At 39.8% G+C, this 17,668-nt stretch overlaps 1 long non-coding RNA gene across 1 annotated transcript; it reads right to left on the reverse strand.

Annotated features, from left to right (window-relative positions):
* Positions 1-1,136: 1,136 nt before the first annotated feature.
* LOC118171646 lies at positions 1,137-17,181 on the reverse strand. The gene is made up of 2 exons (XR_004753291.1): positions 17,120-17,181; positions 1,137-2,207 (listed from the first exon to the last, which is right to left on the reverse strand). It is a non-coding gene; the product is annotated as an uncharacterized LOC118171646 (long non-coding RNA).
* Positions 17,182-17,668: the final 487 nt, after the last annotated feature.

A 17,668-nucleotide genomic window follows, 5' to 3' on the forward strand; every position in this document is an offset into this window, starting at 1 on the left:
AATGACAATAGAGTATGAACTTCAGTTTTGTTTTATTTGTTCCATTTTATTCAAAGTCTACAGTTTTCAGAGTTTTCTGAGCTGCAGGCTCCTCATGTAGCTCACAAGAGTTTCAGTTGCTAGGCCTTGGCGATATCAATTATGTTTATACTAAATCGTATTAAAACCAAATGGATTAGCACCACCTAATTTAGGGTGATTCCATTTGCAGCACCTCACTAAGCCTTTCAGCCAGGCTTGATTTTCAGAAATACCAAGCACTCATTTTTTTTTAAAAGCAGCTTAGCATTGAGGTGCTTCAGCTTGGGCATGTAAAAGAAAAAAGCCATTGAAAATCACCAGATGATTCAGAAAACAGAGGGAGGAGGGGTTTATCTTGGAGGTTTTGCATTTGTAATTTTTATTATTATTATTTTAATTCTCAGTCTTTGTAAGGATTTTGAGCAGAGTCAAAGGAGATAAACTAAATAACAACACGTGTTACGCAGACACGTGGCTTTGTACTGGGTGCCATTTGTATTTACTACAGAATCTTTGCTTAGGAACGTAGACATATATCAGGGACAATGACCAGTTTCTGAAGAAGTTTAAATTAAGACACTGGATTACTGAGTTTTGTGACATTACTGCACTAATCATGAACTTACATTTTGCAAAGTTTGCTAGCACCACTTGTACACAGCATTTGAACATATTTTTTCCATGCATTCTTCTTTTTGTAGAGAATGGACTGACCTAAAAGTACCCATTTGCTGAAATCTCTGCACTCAGGATGTCTACTGAGATCACTCATATTCCCTTAGCAGCTGTACTCATGGGGCTTTTTGGAGTTTCAAAAAATTAAGGTATGGGGATCTTGTCCATGCAGCCCTTCCACTGAAGTGGGAGACCATCTTCTTCTGCTGGAAACACTGCCTTTACTTTCCTTAAAAAATGTACCTTAAATACTGCATTATATTTTTAAACACAGTAAATATTATAAATATAAAAGCAGCCACAGTCACCAGTTGTCTTACTTTGAAAAACTTTTTTTTTTTTTAGAGAGAGAAACATAAAATTAGGTAAAAGGTATCACAATTTCCCTGTATTATAAACATAATTGAAAAATAGAAAATAATGAATATGACTTTAAAGAAAAATAAAAATAAGAGAGAGAGAAAGATTTCTTTCAACAATATTCAAACACCTCCTTGGAGAAACCACAATGTGGCCTCTATTCTTTCACTTTTCTTGCCCGTGGTGTTGACATTAATACAGTGGTGGATGTAAAAGTGTGCAGGAGCATTGTGTGCATAGAGTAGACGGTGCAGCCATGCTTTTAAAGAGTTGTTCCTGTGCAGAAGCATTCACTTAACCCCGGAGTTTATCAGGTTCCGCAAGGGCTGCAAAGCACTGAAGCGACCAAACAAGTTTCTGTGTGACAGAGTAGCTTCTTGCACATTAATTTCATTTTGTATCAGTAAAAGCAATAATATGTCTAAAGTATAGTGTGGAAGTTTGAAATAGATAATTTTCCATGCAGAGCTCATTGGTTTGCTCTTCAACAATTTGCTGAATTAATCTACCGGAGACTGTTTTGTTGTAGCACATAAAAACTGACAGAATATTGTTTTTTTCAGGCCAGGTGAGGGGTGCTGGTTTGCAGGGGGTGGGGGGGCTCCAGCAGCAACCCGGGGGGGGGGGGGCGGACTGGAGGTCTCAGGGCTGCTCCAGGGGAGGAAGGAGGTTGGAGTGCCCCAGCAAGACAAGAGGCTGGAGGCTGCCTGAGGCTTTTTTAAACGGGGCAAAATGGATGAACACCAGTTTGTCATCAGACATCAGGTACATACCACGTTCAACACCTTGACATCTTCAGCGTCCAGGTACATGGCCTGTTCTGCTGTGTTTTCCCAGAAGCTGATCACAGCAGCGGTATTTGCAGCTTTACAAAAACTGAAGATGCCTTTTGGTGTTTCGCTGGTAACTACTTGCATTCCCTATTTCACATCTTATATCACTTTTACCTTTCTTCCAGCATCACTTCTTATCCCTGCCCGTTTAAGAGAGCAGGTGGTACTTTCTGAACTTCACAATCCTCGATGCAGTGAGTGCAAAGTCATTTCTCTACTTATATTAAAAAGCAGCAACAGTGGTTGACCCTGATTCTGTACTGTGTTGCACCACTTTTTGAAAGCCAAGGCTGTAAGTGTGTGGAAATTGTTTCTGTCCTGTTTGGGAAGAAAAACAGGTAACAGAAATTGCTCTCTACAAACCTAAGCTATATATAATTGCCCAGCTATGTACAAAGCCATACATGTTTTACGTGCTGCTGATCTACAATTAACGTTCATTCATTTATTGCATTTCTCTTTTTCTACTGTATTCTCATTTTCCTGTATTGTGCTGTCTACATCCTTTCTGAAATATCACTTCTGTTTACCTAAAACTTAAAATCTATTGAACGAATACACTCATCTCCATGTTACAGCTCTCTTATCAGTTCTTAATTGCTGTCTTTTTATCATTCTATTTTTCCTGTGCTACTATTTTCCATGTAATTACCTCCACATTTGTGCTTAATTCTTCCACTTGCTACAAGCATCAGAGCAGCAGGGCTGGTCTGGTCCCACAGGCAGAGCAGGGGGGCCTCCGCTCTCAGCAACATTACTCCAGCACTGTTCAGGAACTTTGGGCCCATATGTAAGAAAGACCTTAATTAAAAAATAATAATAATAATAATAATAATACATGTGTTTTACTTGATTGCCAAAAATCAAATAGCAATTTTTGGAAAATATTATTTCAGAGTGTAGCACAATTTGCTGTCTAATTTTTTGTGAATACAGGCAAACATTGGGTTTAGCTTTCACTTGATGTTTGTGTGGTAGCAGCAGCAGCCTGATGCGATGCAGCCGGAGGTGATGGGCAGGAACCGGGGACGCAGCACTCAGTTTTGGGCATCATTCCATCAAAAAAAGCTCCCTGGGTCTCCATTTGCTGATAATTTCTGCATAGCCAAAAAACAAAGCCAAGAGGAGTTTGTCACCATGCTTCAACCTTCCAAGCAGCACAGTTCACATGTGGTCTGTTATGGCCACCTCCTGCTCAGGGCAGGGACAGTCACTGCATCCCACCAAGCTGCTCAGGGCTTTAGCTAGTCCTGAACTGAAGACCTCCTAGGATGCAGATGGCACACTTAGATTTATTGTACTGACTCGCCAATATGATTATCAGCGTTTAACCTTCACTGCTCTCACAGTCATTGTTCTCCAGGCAGGACATTTCTAACAGGAGCTTCATTGTCATTCTCCATCAGTATTACAATAAACAGCCCTCCCTAATCAGCATTCCCTTGGTGCCAAGCCCAAAGGCAATCTGCTGGAGAAGATGTGATGAAACCAGAAGGGATCAATACCAAAAAGTTTTCACAAACTCAATCTGGCAAGGTTAGCGTGGATAATATTGATAGATAAAGATCTAACTCTATCACACATGACAACAGGATGAAAATAAGAGTGTGCAGTGATGTGGTACTTAAAGTTGTACCACTGTGGACTTAGAAAACGTTTGGGAAACTGTTGTATTTTCCCTAATAACAATAATATCCATAAAGATTAAAATGTACTATGGGCATTACTGATTTTAAGGATAAATTATAAAATTATGGAATACCTACTATACTTTTAAAACGCATTTAAGTAACTCCAAGAATTAATTCAATTTGCTTTATGAGCTGTGAATTGAATAGCAAATATAGATGAATTATATAAACACATTTTTTTCAGTATAATGGAAATAAAATTTCTCAGATAGCCTTAGAAGTCTTAGGAATTTCTATTAAATCCGTACATCTTCCCTTATGTGTGGGATTTCTATAGAAGAATTAATTTTTAATACAGAAAGACTGAGGACTTTATTGTGCTAGTCACTATAATAATGTTGCCCTGCCATATTCACATCAGGGATATAAAAATCAAATCATCATGAACAGGAAAGGGTGAGGAGAAACAGCCCTGAGGATGCAGTTTCCTTAATATCTCTTCCTCTTTTACAAGTCTATATAAGATACTATTTCTGATTGATTTCCACCGATATTAGCAAGTTATGGTTTTATTTGTTTTTAATGTCATATTTCAATGATATAGGAGAGCAAGAAGGAAATTAGAGAAAGCTAATGATCACCAGTACCTTTTCTTGATAGCACTGAGAAATTGCTCATCTGGCACAAACCTGTGCCTGCAGTCTGCACCTCCAAGGAGACCATGTTAAGTCTCTGAAACCTAGCCACAGCCTGCAGAAATAGGATATACATATATATTTGAAGGCAAATGAATGGTGCAAAGTGCTTCCATTTGCTTATTTATTATTTGATAATAGCATAGATTTTTAAGTTCCTTTTACTCGGTGAAGCAAGAAATCCCTATGAGAATATTCTGGCAGAAACGTCACAGCAACTGGAAGAAAGCGGCACGGTACCTACAGATTGTGTGGCACATGTCTTCTAACGCAATACATGCAGGCAACAGAGCTGGCAAAGGTGTGACTGCTGAAACATCTTGCGCCAGCAGGCAGGCTGTGCAAACCCTTGCAGTGCGCTGCTGTGATGCCAAACAACATGCGCCCGCATGGGTGTCTGTCTCAGGGGTCTGAAAGCTTTCAGGGACGTGGAGCAACGTTAACCTTAAACAGCCTTGGGGTGATCTGGGGAAAGCTGCTTCAAGTTTTGCAAAATGAAATAGGAGAGGGTAAGGCCATCTTCTTCAAAGCCCTTGGAGACTGAGGATGAAGAACTATAAAGGGTGGCTGCTGGAGAGAATTGAGGACACGCTGTGTGTGGAATACACATGTACTCGGCAAGCAGATCACCTGCCTTCCTCCCTTTGCAATAACGCTGCGGGACACCACAATTCCCCAGCACTCAGGTTGTGTGAAAAGGAGAAGCTGGCCTCCCAGATCAAGGGTAACTTCATGCTGTGCACATGTATTCATATACAGTGAGGGCAAGTCCTGGTTTCCCATATGAGAAAGAGTTCAGGAAAATACTACTAAAGGTTGTGCATCAACTTTGAACTTTTTTGTTACTGTGATCTGAATGTAACTTTAAAATACTGTAGTCTCTTAAAACATACATAGGGAAAGCATTTCATGGGTAACTGTAATATTGTGTACCCACTGCTGCCAAGCTGAAGCAGGACAAAACTGTCATGAAAATGGTGTTCTCAGATTTTAAGAGGATATTAAAAAACAGAATGAAGGAAAGGAGATTAACCTCTGCAGGGAGCACTTGACAATGTCCATCGTGCCTGATTGTTTGAATGATTTGTCTGAATACATCTGAATGTTTTAGAGACTCTCACATTTTGCGTGTGTGGTTGTATGCTTAAACAGATACAGCAAATGTTCACCAATAAAAAGATGTATTTCCACTCCATAAGCTTCAAAAGATGAAAAATTTGCAAGAAGCCTTAATGTCATCACCCTTTCTGATAAGCCACAAAGACAGACGTGTTTTCAGGTGCCTGGGATTTGTACTGTATAAATCAGCACCCAAGAGAGGAACGGCGACAGTGCCTGAGGAAGCTCTGCCTGCCTGCTCCCAGAAACCAGGCAGAGCGAGGACACTGTGCTCTGAGCACCTGAACAGCAGCAGCAGCAACCTGGGGCTCAGATTATGTATTTGTTGGTGTGTATCTGACCTGTGTATGAATGTGATTTCATGCAAATATTTTGGTGGAGATTAGTTGATAGCAAAACAGAACTGGAATGCTAATGATTTTTGGCAGCATATACAGAGGATGAAAACTCATTCAATCCAAGGCAAAGTGTCAGCTTTAATAAAGTAATGTCATGCTATGCCTCCCCCATAGCTGGACTATACTGACATGAAAAATTGTAATGGTGGAAATGCAGAACTTTGGAGATATAAATAACTTGAAACTATGTTATAAAATTTCCAACTGGGGTGGAGGAAAACTGTAAACATACATTAAGTGACTGCAGTGAAGGATATTATTGCCACCTATTGACAGCAGAACCTTCTGAAATAATACAGCCTCTTTGCTGCTATTGAATTGAAATTCCTCCCTGGTAGAGCTTTACAACAGACGGTTCCTGCTGCAATTGTATGGTGGGGGATAGAGGCATTTTGTATACCATAAACATCTGGATTTAATGAGTACACAAAAATAAAAACACTCAACCCACAAACAAAACCAAGCCCCAACCTTTGGGGGGTAGCCTAGCAGCAATTCCACACCCTGTCAAACTGGGACTGACACTCATGGGGCACTGCAAGTGGTGCCAACAATGCTGGGAGGGATGGAAGTGGCACAGAGGAAGGGGACTGTCACACATCCACGTGGCCACAGAGCACACGTCATCTGCTTGCAAGAGCAAATGTGTTTCTCCCCTGGGGCTCGTCTGCAATGCTCCAGCTCAGAGCCCCCTGCTGCACACTTCCCCTTCCTCTAAGACTTCTCAGCTGAAGACATCTCAATAGCTTCATAAAGCTTCCTTACAGGATTTATTAGAAAAATAGTGTAAATTCAAGCTGCATCAAAAGTAAGCAGTGTTCAGCCATACAAGATCTAAAATCTGCATAATTGCTTAGCCAGAATTGCCAGGTTCGTAATTAGCCTAATTTCAACCAGTACCTTCCACCATCTTGCCCTCTTTTTTGGTGTCCTATTAGCATTTGAAATATGAACCCCCTCCCACCTCTCTTGTCAGGCACTCAGTTATATTATTAGGTACTTCAGTGTGACTCATTCTTGACAGCCCACTGATTTCTGATCTAATTTGGGTCAGACAGTGCAGATGGAGACCAGCATCCTATTGAGTCCTCTGATTCAGTCACTGCTCAGTGGAAATCCAAGCCCAGAGACATCCATCTTTCACTGGCCCTCAACAATACACTCTCTGAACCACATGCACCTAAAGATCCTCAATATCATTTCACAGCTTGGTGGAAAATAAGAACTCCATAGGCCAGAACAGTTTTATGCTGCAGAACAATTTTTGGAGTACCTTTGTTTAGGTATTAAAAATATTATTCATGTATGATTTATGTATTCAATTTCTAGAGCAGGGTGAAATGATCGCTGTTTTAGTAATCTGTATTATGGGAGTGAATTGTATTTGAGTCATGTTCTGTTTCCTTGGGAAAGGGCGGATTCATTATACAGTGTCTTTTGCAGTCTCATCACTTTTTAAGAAAAAAATGAATATAAACAAAAAAAAGATTAGTTACAGTACCCAATAGAAAGAATAAATTAAATAGTTTAAATAGTTAATAGTTGATATTTCCTTCTGGGAGTTCACAATAAATTTAGTTTATACAAATTTTACTTAGACAACAACAAAAAAATCTCAGCCAAATTTAGGAAAGTTTAAAAAACTGTTCAGAATTTTCTTTGAAATCAACACTAATGCAATAATCAAATCTAACATGACAGAAAACACAGGGCCTAACCCTTGCTGGAGACTGTTTTTTTTCCTAAGAAAAAAATATTATCTTGTACAAAACCTCTGGAGGGAGAACTTTTCAGAAATCACTTTGAGTTTATGCCCCTGGTTAATGGTCCCTGTAGCTAAAGAGATGCATCTGCTGAGTATGAGTGTCTGCATCGATTGCAGACTGAGCAGTCATCCTATTTTTCTCCATCAAATTCCACACTGTCCAGTACATTCATCACCAAATCACTCCCAGGCCCTTAGATGAGGAAGTGGAGTCTCTCTGAAACCCAAGTTTCTTCTTGTTTCTTTTCATCGTTTCAAGTCCTGTAACCATTCCATCTCTCTTTATATACTTCAGTTATTACAAGCCTTCCTTGAAGCTCTGGTGCCAAGCCCTCACCTGCAGGAGAAGCAGCACATGCACCACTCTTGGAATTCCCTTGTTCTTCCTCTTCCATTGCAAGATGCTGATTGTTTCATTGGCCTTTATGATTGCATTTCTGCATGAGCTCATGTTTAGCTCTCCCTGTGGGCCCTCTCAGTTTCTTATTCCCAGGACAAGCTTCCCAGCCCATGGGAAAGGCCACCTTCCTCTCCACGGGTGTAGGAGAACGTTCAGCAATACTGCAATAAGTGCAGTCTGATCCCAGCTTACTAACCCACTCCACAATGTCCTCTTCCTTATATATGACCCCAAAGAGCATTCCTGTCTTCCTCAGTATAAGTTCTTTATTATATTTTTTTTTAGTCCACATATTTCTGCAGTTCTGATGCTTTTAAAGTATCAAGCTCCTGGACTTCATTCTGGTTTTGCATAATATTTATTATTGGCTCAAGAGGACTTGGAGAACAAAGAAATAACTTTTCACTTCCTTAGCATGCTCAGCTTTATATGCCAATAAGCACTCTACAACTGAGTCTGAAGATGCAGCATATTTCAAATTAGGACTTCTTTCCATCAGTCCTCTGAATTCAGTGGTACATCAGCAGAGCAATATTTCCACCCCATACCATCTGCTCCAAGGCCTCCCATGGTGGCAGAAGTTGCATAAGCTTTTATTTTTTTCCCCCCATCTTTCCCAACTCAATTGTCCAAGGTGTAAAGAGATTGTTCCAGCCATTTGGGTGTGGGCTCCTGCTGTTCACAGCAATTCTGGCTCTCTTTTAGGCCACTGATCCAGAAGCACTGAAAATAATTTACCCCCAAGATAGGAAAGAACTAATGTCACTTTTATTATAAAATACCACTCTTCTTACTTTTCTCCCCTAATTGATTCATCTTAAATAGGTTCTCACTATTGATTTTATCATTCCAGCCATGCCACCCCTCCCGCTAGGTCTCAGTAACATGAAGTGGGTCTAATTTATACTTATAAATGAGTCATTCCAATTACCCTTCCTCATTATTCTCTCAGCATAAGTTATTTGATTTTTTTCCCCGTTCTCCATTCCTTTGTTTGTTCATTTTACTTTCCACTAGCTTGATTTTATGCTAGAAATGAATGCTTATTTATTCCTTGTTTCTTTTATTCCTCCTCTTCTGTGACTGTAATGGCCCCTGCAGAAGTCCTTCAGCTCCTGTCCCAGCACATGCAGAGGTCATCTCACCTGCCTGTTCCCCAGAGGGCTGCGATGTGCAGATTTCTGACCCCCTTTCCAGCTCTGGGCCATCATGCTGAGGTGCCAGCTTAAATGGAGGGTGGCCAGCTCTCCTGCCAGGAAAATTGGAGTTCCACTGCTCTGGAGCATGTGGGAAACCCATGGAAGAAGCATCCCACTGTCATCCCACTGTTCTAGCCAACCTGCTCAAGCATGGATGTTTTTATTTCACTTTGCAATTAACATAAATTAGCTCGAATTTTCTATTACACACCCACTTTCCACACTGTTTGGATTGTTCATACTTGAACATTTTAAAGCATGTGCAACTTCACTGCTCATTTCCCGTGTATAACTGTACTGTCTGCAGAAATAAATAACTCCACTACCGCTCTCAGGCTTCAAGGCTACAAAATAAAATGACAACATTGATTTCAGACAGCTATAAGATTTTGGAACAGGAAAAAAAAATCTACACAATGAAGACATATTTGAATGCACAGTAACCATCCCAAGAACATCAGCACTAACCACCGCTAACACCCGCCGTGCCTCCTGCCTGCCTGCGGCTCGATGCCTCAATTACATGCCACAGAGGAAAAAAGCCTCACGCTTCCTCGGGTGTCTGTATCGCACTCGGAGGTGCCACTATTGTTAGCTTGTGCGGAGAGATGAGTAATCACAGAAACAAATGAGCATCCTGCCAACCCACTGGATGCATTGCGACACCGTAACTGCTGCTGCAGTCTTGCAATAGGGAGGAATTATCTCATTTAAGTTTCACACTTTTCCTGACCTGGGTTCATACTAAGGGGAGAAGATAACTACTGAAGTAGTACCTGTTTCCGTATGATCTTCACACACTTGGTGACAGGCTTTCAGTCCACGGAGGGAAACATTTCCCTTCTCTTCCAGAAACGCCAAAGTGCTCAACTCATTATTTTTTTATTTCAAAGGGAGGCACACTACCACACTATCAGCATCAGCAAACAAGCTTTTGTAGGCACTTTTCCAGGAAGGGGTCCTTAGACAAAAGCTTGTGTGCTCTGCATCTGATCACAAAGCAAACGAAGCATTTGCCAGAGCGTCTCAGCACAGGAGATCATTTCAGTGTAGCTTAAGTGCTTGCTGGTTGTCAGCTTAGTTATTTCAAGTGATGTATCTACAAGTGGACAGCCATAACCAGGGGAGATGAGAAATTCTGGGACTGCATTAGGGACAAAGTGACCTGAGCCAAGCTTGCTGATTGTTGCAGGAGTGCATTCGCTTATGAAGAACAAACAGGTCACTTCTGGAGTGATGGGCCACTTCAGGATGCAAGCTTTGTTGACAGAATAGGATCTGCACAGTCCAAATCTAATCTCATCCAAGAAAATAGGCAAAGGATTTCAGTATACCTGAAGATTACCAGTTCAGAGGCATAACACTTTTTGCTGATTTAAGAGAAGTTAAGGCCTTGATTTGAAAATCAATTTAAAAGCACGTTTTTTTCTTTTTAAATTAAATTTATATAAAAAAAAAAAAAAAACAACTCTCCCCATGCAGCTCTCTCACACAGAATATTTCTTCCTATCAATACAAAAAACTGCCAGTTCTGGATATCACTACATGGAGTTTCTTGGTACTAAAATAGCTTCCAATATTTTTAATCTTCCCAATATATTGATTTATATTTAATAGAAGCACATTTGTGCCCATAGTCATGGATCCTTACAAATACCCACATTATTTTAATACTTGATTTAACACACCAGCAGGTACCAACAGAGCTCAGTTGTCATTTAAGATAGAAATAAAGTACTCCAACATATAACTCCTTGCCTTCCCTACAGCAACCTCCCACAGATGCAGAAAATCTGCTAACATCTCAAATCTACATTAACCGAGAAACACAAACAAAGAAATGTAGGAAGGAATCAGGTAGGTATATACATACAAAATTGCTATGAAATTGTTTGATTTTCATGGAAAACACTTGCTGTTAAAAAGCCTCCAAAAGTACTCAAAGATATAAGTTATTCCTTCCTAGCCAATATTTCTTCTCACGAGAAAACAAAACAAGCAGTAACCCCCTAAGCAAGGAGCCCAGTTCCTCCCTCCCGACCTAAGCATCAGCTTGTTGCATTCTCAGGGCTGTTGAATTCTTTGGGGAGGGGGCACATGCTGGAGTGCCTTCCTGATGTGGCACCCACGGTTCTAATTAAAAGTAGGGCTCTGAAAAGTGCTGAGCACAAAGCTGCATTTACTAGAAAAATATTTGTATACTATTACTTTATTAAAAAAAAAAAAATTCAGCCTGCTTATTTAGAAGCCCAGAAATCAGCCCAACAGAATGGTACTTTTGAAAAATGCTACCTTCTCACTTTTGACAGCATTTCTATAAAGGTCTTTGTGATTTCCTGTTTCAAGCACATTTGCTTGGTTATTTTAAAAAAATTGTTTTACAAAATTCTACAATACTGAGTTGAGTTTTTGGTTATCCTTATTTTTGTAATTCAGTTTTCAAAAATATATCAAGTGGGATTTTCTACTTCTATGATTTAAATAACTCCCCATGTGCCCCAAGATGCCAGCTTTCATCACATATACAGTAAATAAGTGTTTGAAAACAAGGAAGGCTAGTGTCTCAGTGAATTAATTTGTTTTCCTGTGATATACCTTGCTTTCAGACTAACTCAAATCTGCACAAATCCAGCAATAAGTGAAAACACAAGGAGGGAAATGAAAACAAGGGACAACAAGAAGGGACAAGCAACCCAGGATACTGCAACGAATGAAGCTGGAGTCATGGATGGAGTTACAAAAAAATAACAGCAAAATTTGCTAAAACTACAGTAAGTAGGAACCATACTACTAAACTGACCAAAAGAGTAGCATACACTGGAGAAGAGAAAGAATTCAGTGGTCAAGCAAGTTTGAAAAAGTTGTGCGATTACACCCAATTGGTAACTGCTCTAGCTTTCTTCACTTATTTCAAAGTTTTATTGACAGGGCCTCCAACTAAATGTCAAGTGAAATTTTAGGAGTTCAGTCTGACATACAATCAGAAATACAGATATTTAATGAAGGAGACGTATAAATTCTAGATTTTTAGTGTTGGTAAATTAGGAGAAATAATATTTAATAATTTTCAAATAAGAACTCCTCAAGACTAGACTCTGGATCCATCCACTTTCCCAGTTGTTCAGTATGTTTCAAAACATACACATACCGGATCTGAAGTGATGAGCACCCAGAATAAATTTTGTTAAGGAGCAGTGAAGATGGTAGCACATGTGGACAAGATAAAGTAAATGGAGGTTACACACAGTTATATACCAAGCTGAAACTGCACAGAAGTGTAAGCTGCAGCCTCTGTACAAACCCACAACATATTAATTGGACTCTACGCATTCGCCTGAAAACTCTGCTGGTCAACAAAATCAAAGTGAATGGTGAAGTAATTGTACTGTTCATGTAGCAGTGGAGACTAATTAACTGACTTTGCTAATGGCTATAGTGTGCCACAACTTTTACAAATAGAATTTTACAGCTGATAACTACTAATAGCAGATACTGAAGGTGACATTGGCAGTCATCTATCTGCAATTGGGAAAGAAATATTGCCACATATGCTGACATCATTTGATATTAGAAGTTCTGGCTTCTAAATGTCATATTTTAAATGTCATTGTATTTGTAGAATGTAAAAATAAATTTTTAATGCTATTTTAGTCATATACCTCACATTGAACCTTAAAATAATGCCATGTTTTTATGAACACTTTCAATAGTATGAAAACATAATTATCTCTAGCCTTTCAGGCTCGGTATTCTTTAATAATGAACTGAGTCATTCTAGAAGTACCATATCCCAATCTTATAATGACTGTTTGCAGACTAGAGGAGAACATACAGACAAGACACAGAAATACTCAACTACTCTGATATTCCATGACAAGCAGGAGATTCAAACTAACTTTATGAATTGCTTGGGTTGTAGATACTGTTCATAGAACTTAATTTGACTAAAACACCCCCTTCAGAGTCCAGAATGGAGAGTAAGGATTATTATTTTTTTAGGGGGGAGTGGGAAGAAGAAAAACAATACACACACACCTCTATTATTATTATTCAGTAATTTGAGTAAGCAACCATGTAACCTTGATTTCACACCCAACTTTAATTTCATGGTGTCAGCACTTGTTAGGCTAAGACATTAGTGATGGCTTAGTCTCCACTTAGTTTAATCCAGCTCTGCAGTCAGAGACATGTTACCCAGTGGGTGATTCAAACCATCCTGAATGTGCTGTCAAGAAGCCATTTTTAATCATTTTATATATCCACTAATTTTAATAAATATCCAGACAATTATTTTGTACTAAATGTCTAATCTTACTAAGCAAGGGAAAAGTAAAATCAAATCTCAGATCATAGAAGCTGTAGGAATTAATACTTGGTCTTCAGAAGAGTGGTCTAGACAAAACCCCTTCATAGCACACTTTGCTTGTTTTATTAGTTAAGAGACACAATCTGCTGCTCCATATGGCCATTTCCCTCCCATCACCTGTGCTCTGCACGCTTTACCAGGACTATGCCATAACACCATGCAGACAAATTCAGCTTCCAACACACTCTTGTTTCACTTTCAAGTCTTCTGAAATTCATAGCTAAACTCTTGCTCAATTTCATCTACTTATGTTGATTAGTTTCCCTAGGAGCCATGCTCCAAGCACAGTGTTGTTTCAACGCCCAAGGAAACAGTGAAAAGCTAACCATACAAAAAGACCAAGTTTTCCAAGACTGTGTTCATTAGATGCGCTCAAGAGATCATGAGGGTATTAGCATTGTCTTTTAGCCATGATGAGAGGAAACAGGAGAATCTTCCATCAGTATAGTCCATTCATTGCTCCACATACTGTGCACCACAATGCTTTTTAGATCATTAGCTTACATTTTTCCTATTTTCTAATTTCCTGCAGGTGTGCTTGTTAGCAAACCACTGCTCACAAAACCATCATCCCAGTGTTTTGGTGTTGCATGGATAATGTACTGCCATGATCAAACCCATGGGTCCTACAGGTTGCTGTTCAGAACAGTAGTTAAAACAGATGGCAATGCAGACTTCAGATATGCAGCCCAAACAAGTAACCTATAAAGGAAAAGCTATCTGGGGTAGCAATTAGGGAAAAAGAATGAATGGATGTGGCTTTTATAAAAAGACAAAGAGCAAATTGGTATTATTATCTTGCTCTGTCAGTACAGAGCCAGGATTCGGATTGTTTGGCAATGAGCCATAATGGATGGTTTTAGTTCCTTTCTCTCTTTGATTGCCTTTAGACTTAAGACCCAATATAGCAGCCTGAAGTATGCTACTAGTGTCAGCAAAGCAAATGTTTGCTCCAGCAGACTTGCACTCTGCATATGCTTAGCTGTGCCGTATAGCAGGGGCCCCACAACATGTACTTTTGATGTTATTTCCTACTACGCTAGGAAATACACTTATCACACTGAGCCTACCTGCTTCTATACAGTGACAGTGAACTCTCCCACTAACCCTGGAGTTCACCTCTGAATGCTCTTTTCTAATGCCATAAGCATCAACCAGTGTCTGACAGGCATTCTTGTGTCAAAGTAAATATTTCATGCTGAAATTATGTATAATGCTAAAAAGAGCCTTTAATGTAAAGGGAAGTAACATCTTAGTGTTTAAGATATTAAATGCATGTCATGTTAACTGAACGTGTTTTGTATGGTAGTAACTCCAAGCAAGAGTTTAACTTAGCTCAATTAAATGATAATACACAACTTATAGAAAAGGAACCAGTCTTTTGTCTCTTGTTTCCCTTGCTCTGCAAAACAGCTTCTGCCATAGAAATCAATTCCAGTCTTTCAAAACTATATAATGGACTTCAAAAAACAAGACTGTGCCAATTATTTATTCATCATAATTGAAGGCCCTAGAACCAAAGAAAACATTTTGCAGTTTCTTCCTATAGAATAGGAAATTACTTTCCTGAAGCTGCTACAAAGACCTGAATTAATTACCACTGAGATGCACATTACTGGATTAGTATTAACTTCCATTCTGCTCCCTGAGTTAATTGACTTTCTAACGAAGACCATGACCTTACTTCAGTTTGCATCATAGAAAAAAATGCATTGTTAAAATGCAAACCAGTACTAGTCAGTCTCCTACTTTCGTAAACTCAATTATATAAAAAAAAAAAGTTTTACAGGGGGTTGTTTTTTTTTATTTTGTTTTTTTTTTTTTTTTTTAATCCTTATTAATATAAACTTTATTTAAAATAAAGACTTCTTAAAATAGTGTAACTAGTGATACACACCCTGATTTCCTTTGAGGTACCACATATATATCATGGTACATTGTATGAATGATTATATGATGAACTACAGTTAAGAAAGATGGATCATCATCATCAAAAAAACACAAAAGCACAGTCACCAGCTTGCTTGATCAAGTGCCATTTACCAACTGTTTTGAGTGGCTGGATGCAAAGACAAACAAATGTATCACCACACTGCAGTGGGTGTCTTTGCCTACCTGCCCCTGGACAGACAGAAAAGCTTTTGGTACATTGTCTCAGACATGACATGAACATGCACACCAATGCTGTACACACAAATAATGGTCAACCACCTGGACTCTGTCTGATTTGACAGATGCCAGTGAGGTGCAACAGCCAACCCCCCTCCCAAAGCTGCTGTTAGGCACAGAGGGAAGTAAATCAGAGCACCACAGATGAAGAGATGAAGCTCTGCCACTGTTGCATTAAATGTCACCATGCACCTGTTCTCCAAAGCACCACAATAATCAGCCTCTGGAAGTCCTCACTTATGAAGTTCATGCCTTCTCCCAAAGTAGCTTCAGGACCATCCCCTCAAACATATACATCAGCCACACATCATTTTTTGGAGTGTGAAAGGTTATTCCCTGCTCTGCATTTTACCAATATTTTACTCTATAATTTTTAGCTTCCCAAACCAGAAGGTTGCTACCGCTTCCTTCAGAAAACTGTTCCACAACCTAATAAGCTTCACTGCCAGGGATTATTTTTTTTTTTTCATGCTATAAAACTTACATTTTTCTTCTCTCTTTTTTTTTTTCCTCCAGCCTATTACCTCTCATAATACCTCAAGTGTCACAGTAAATAATCCTGTGTTCTCCTTGACACTTTGCATTTAGCTATTTATTGGGAGACTGCTATCTTGTCCTAGCCTCTGTGGTCACCAAGAAAGCACCTTTGGTTTACAAACCCTTTTTACCATCCAGCTTCCTACTGCTGCTTACAAATTTCAAGCTTAGAAGTATAAAACAACAGCAGCTTTTAAAATTCAGTTTGGTTTTGCCATGGGAGGGCTTTTAGTTGGTTCCTCCCTGTTGATATATTGGTTTATTCTAATAGAGCAGAGCGTAATTAATTAGAAAATAATGAGTACTGACAATTACTGGTTTCAAAATAGATGCAGGAACAACCATGTACTCTTTGGCAGTCATGTACCTGATCAGAAGCATCCACAGCTCTCCACTAAAATTCATTACAACCTGCCTTTTTACTGAGGCCACAACTCTGCAGGCCTTGAGACCTAATTTTCCCCAACACCCACCTGGAGTTGTCCACCTGCTTTCTGTGGCAGTGGCCCACTCCCCCCCCCCCCCCCAAAATGCCTTAGGTAGAAGATTTTGAAGGATCTCGGAGCTTCTGAACACCATCATCCTCCCACACCCAGAGCCTGCCACCCTCAACAGGAGGCATTAGCAGGAGTTGCAGGCATCTGCTTAAAGTAAAAGAACAAAAGCCATTCATTTAAGATGTACCCATGTAGGTGGCCTTGGGGTTTCGCTGTGCTCAGTTTGATTGTCATTTTTTGTGATTCGATTAGCTGATGTTACCCATACAGTATATTAGAAGAGCTTCTATGTTTTAAATGGACTAAAACTTAACAGATGTGCTCGTTCTGCTTCCTTCCAGGCTCTGCAGTCCTACCCTGCTCTCCTTCCACCAAGCATATGCTCCTCAATTCCCCTGTTTAAGAGATCTTCACAGCATGAACCCAAATAAAGACAAGCTGATCTACACCTTACCTGGGGCTTAGAACTTCTCCTCTTCCTTCTTTCATACTGTTTTTCAGCCACTCCACCCAGACAGCAGCGGTGGAGGCGGCAGCGGTGGAGGCGGCAGCAGCGGCTAGTACCACCACCACCCCTCTCTTGCTCCTTCAGCTTCATAACCTCCCATGCTGGCCTTTGCAGCTCCTTTTCAGGGTCAGCCTGCAGGTGTGGCCAAAAACTCCCCCCCTGCGGGCTGGGCTGATGTCCCACCTGAGCACTGTTCCCCCAGGGAGCTCCTGCCACCAACACACCCGTTCCTTCTTAAGTAAGGATGATATGAGTATGCTGCCCCCACTATTAGATGTGCTAGGCTGAAAATTAAGTGACTTGCTCTTCAGCCTTAAATATTTAACTGAATTGTTTTTAATATTACATTAGGTTATTATTTTTATGATGAGTGAAAGGGATTTTTTCCTTAGCTGACTGTCTCACAAAACTCTTACTGGAATATCCCAGCTGTGGAAATTATTCCAACAACTTTATATTCCACAAAAGCTTGGGCATGTGTATCGCTCTTTTAGA

The sequence above is a fragment of the Oxyura jamaicensis genome, chromosome 9, assembly GCF_011077185.1.
Source record: "Oxyura jamaicensis isolate SHBP4307 breed ruddy duck chromosome 9, BPBGC_Ojam_1.0, whole genome shotgun sequence".
Lineage (NCBI taxonomy): Eukaryota > Metazoa > Chordata > Aves > Anseriformes > Anatidae > Oxyura > Oxyura jamaicensis.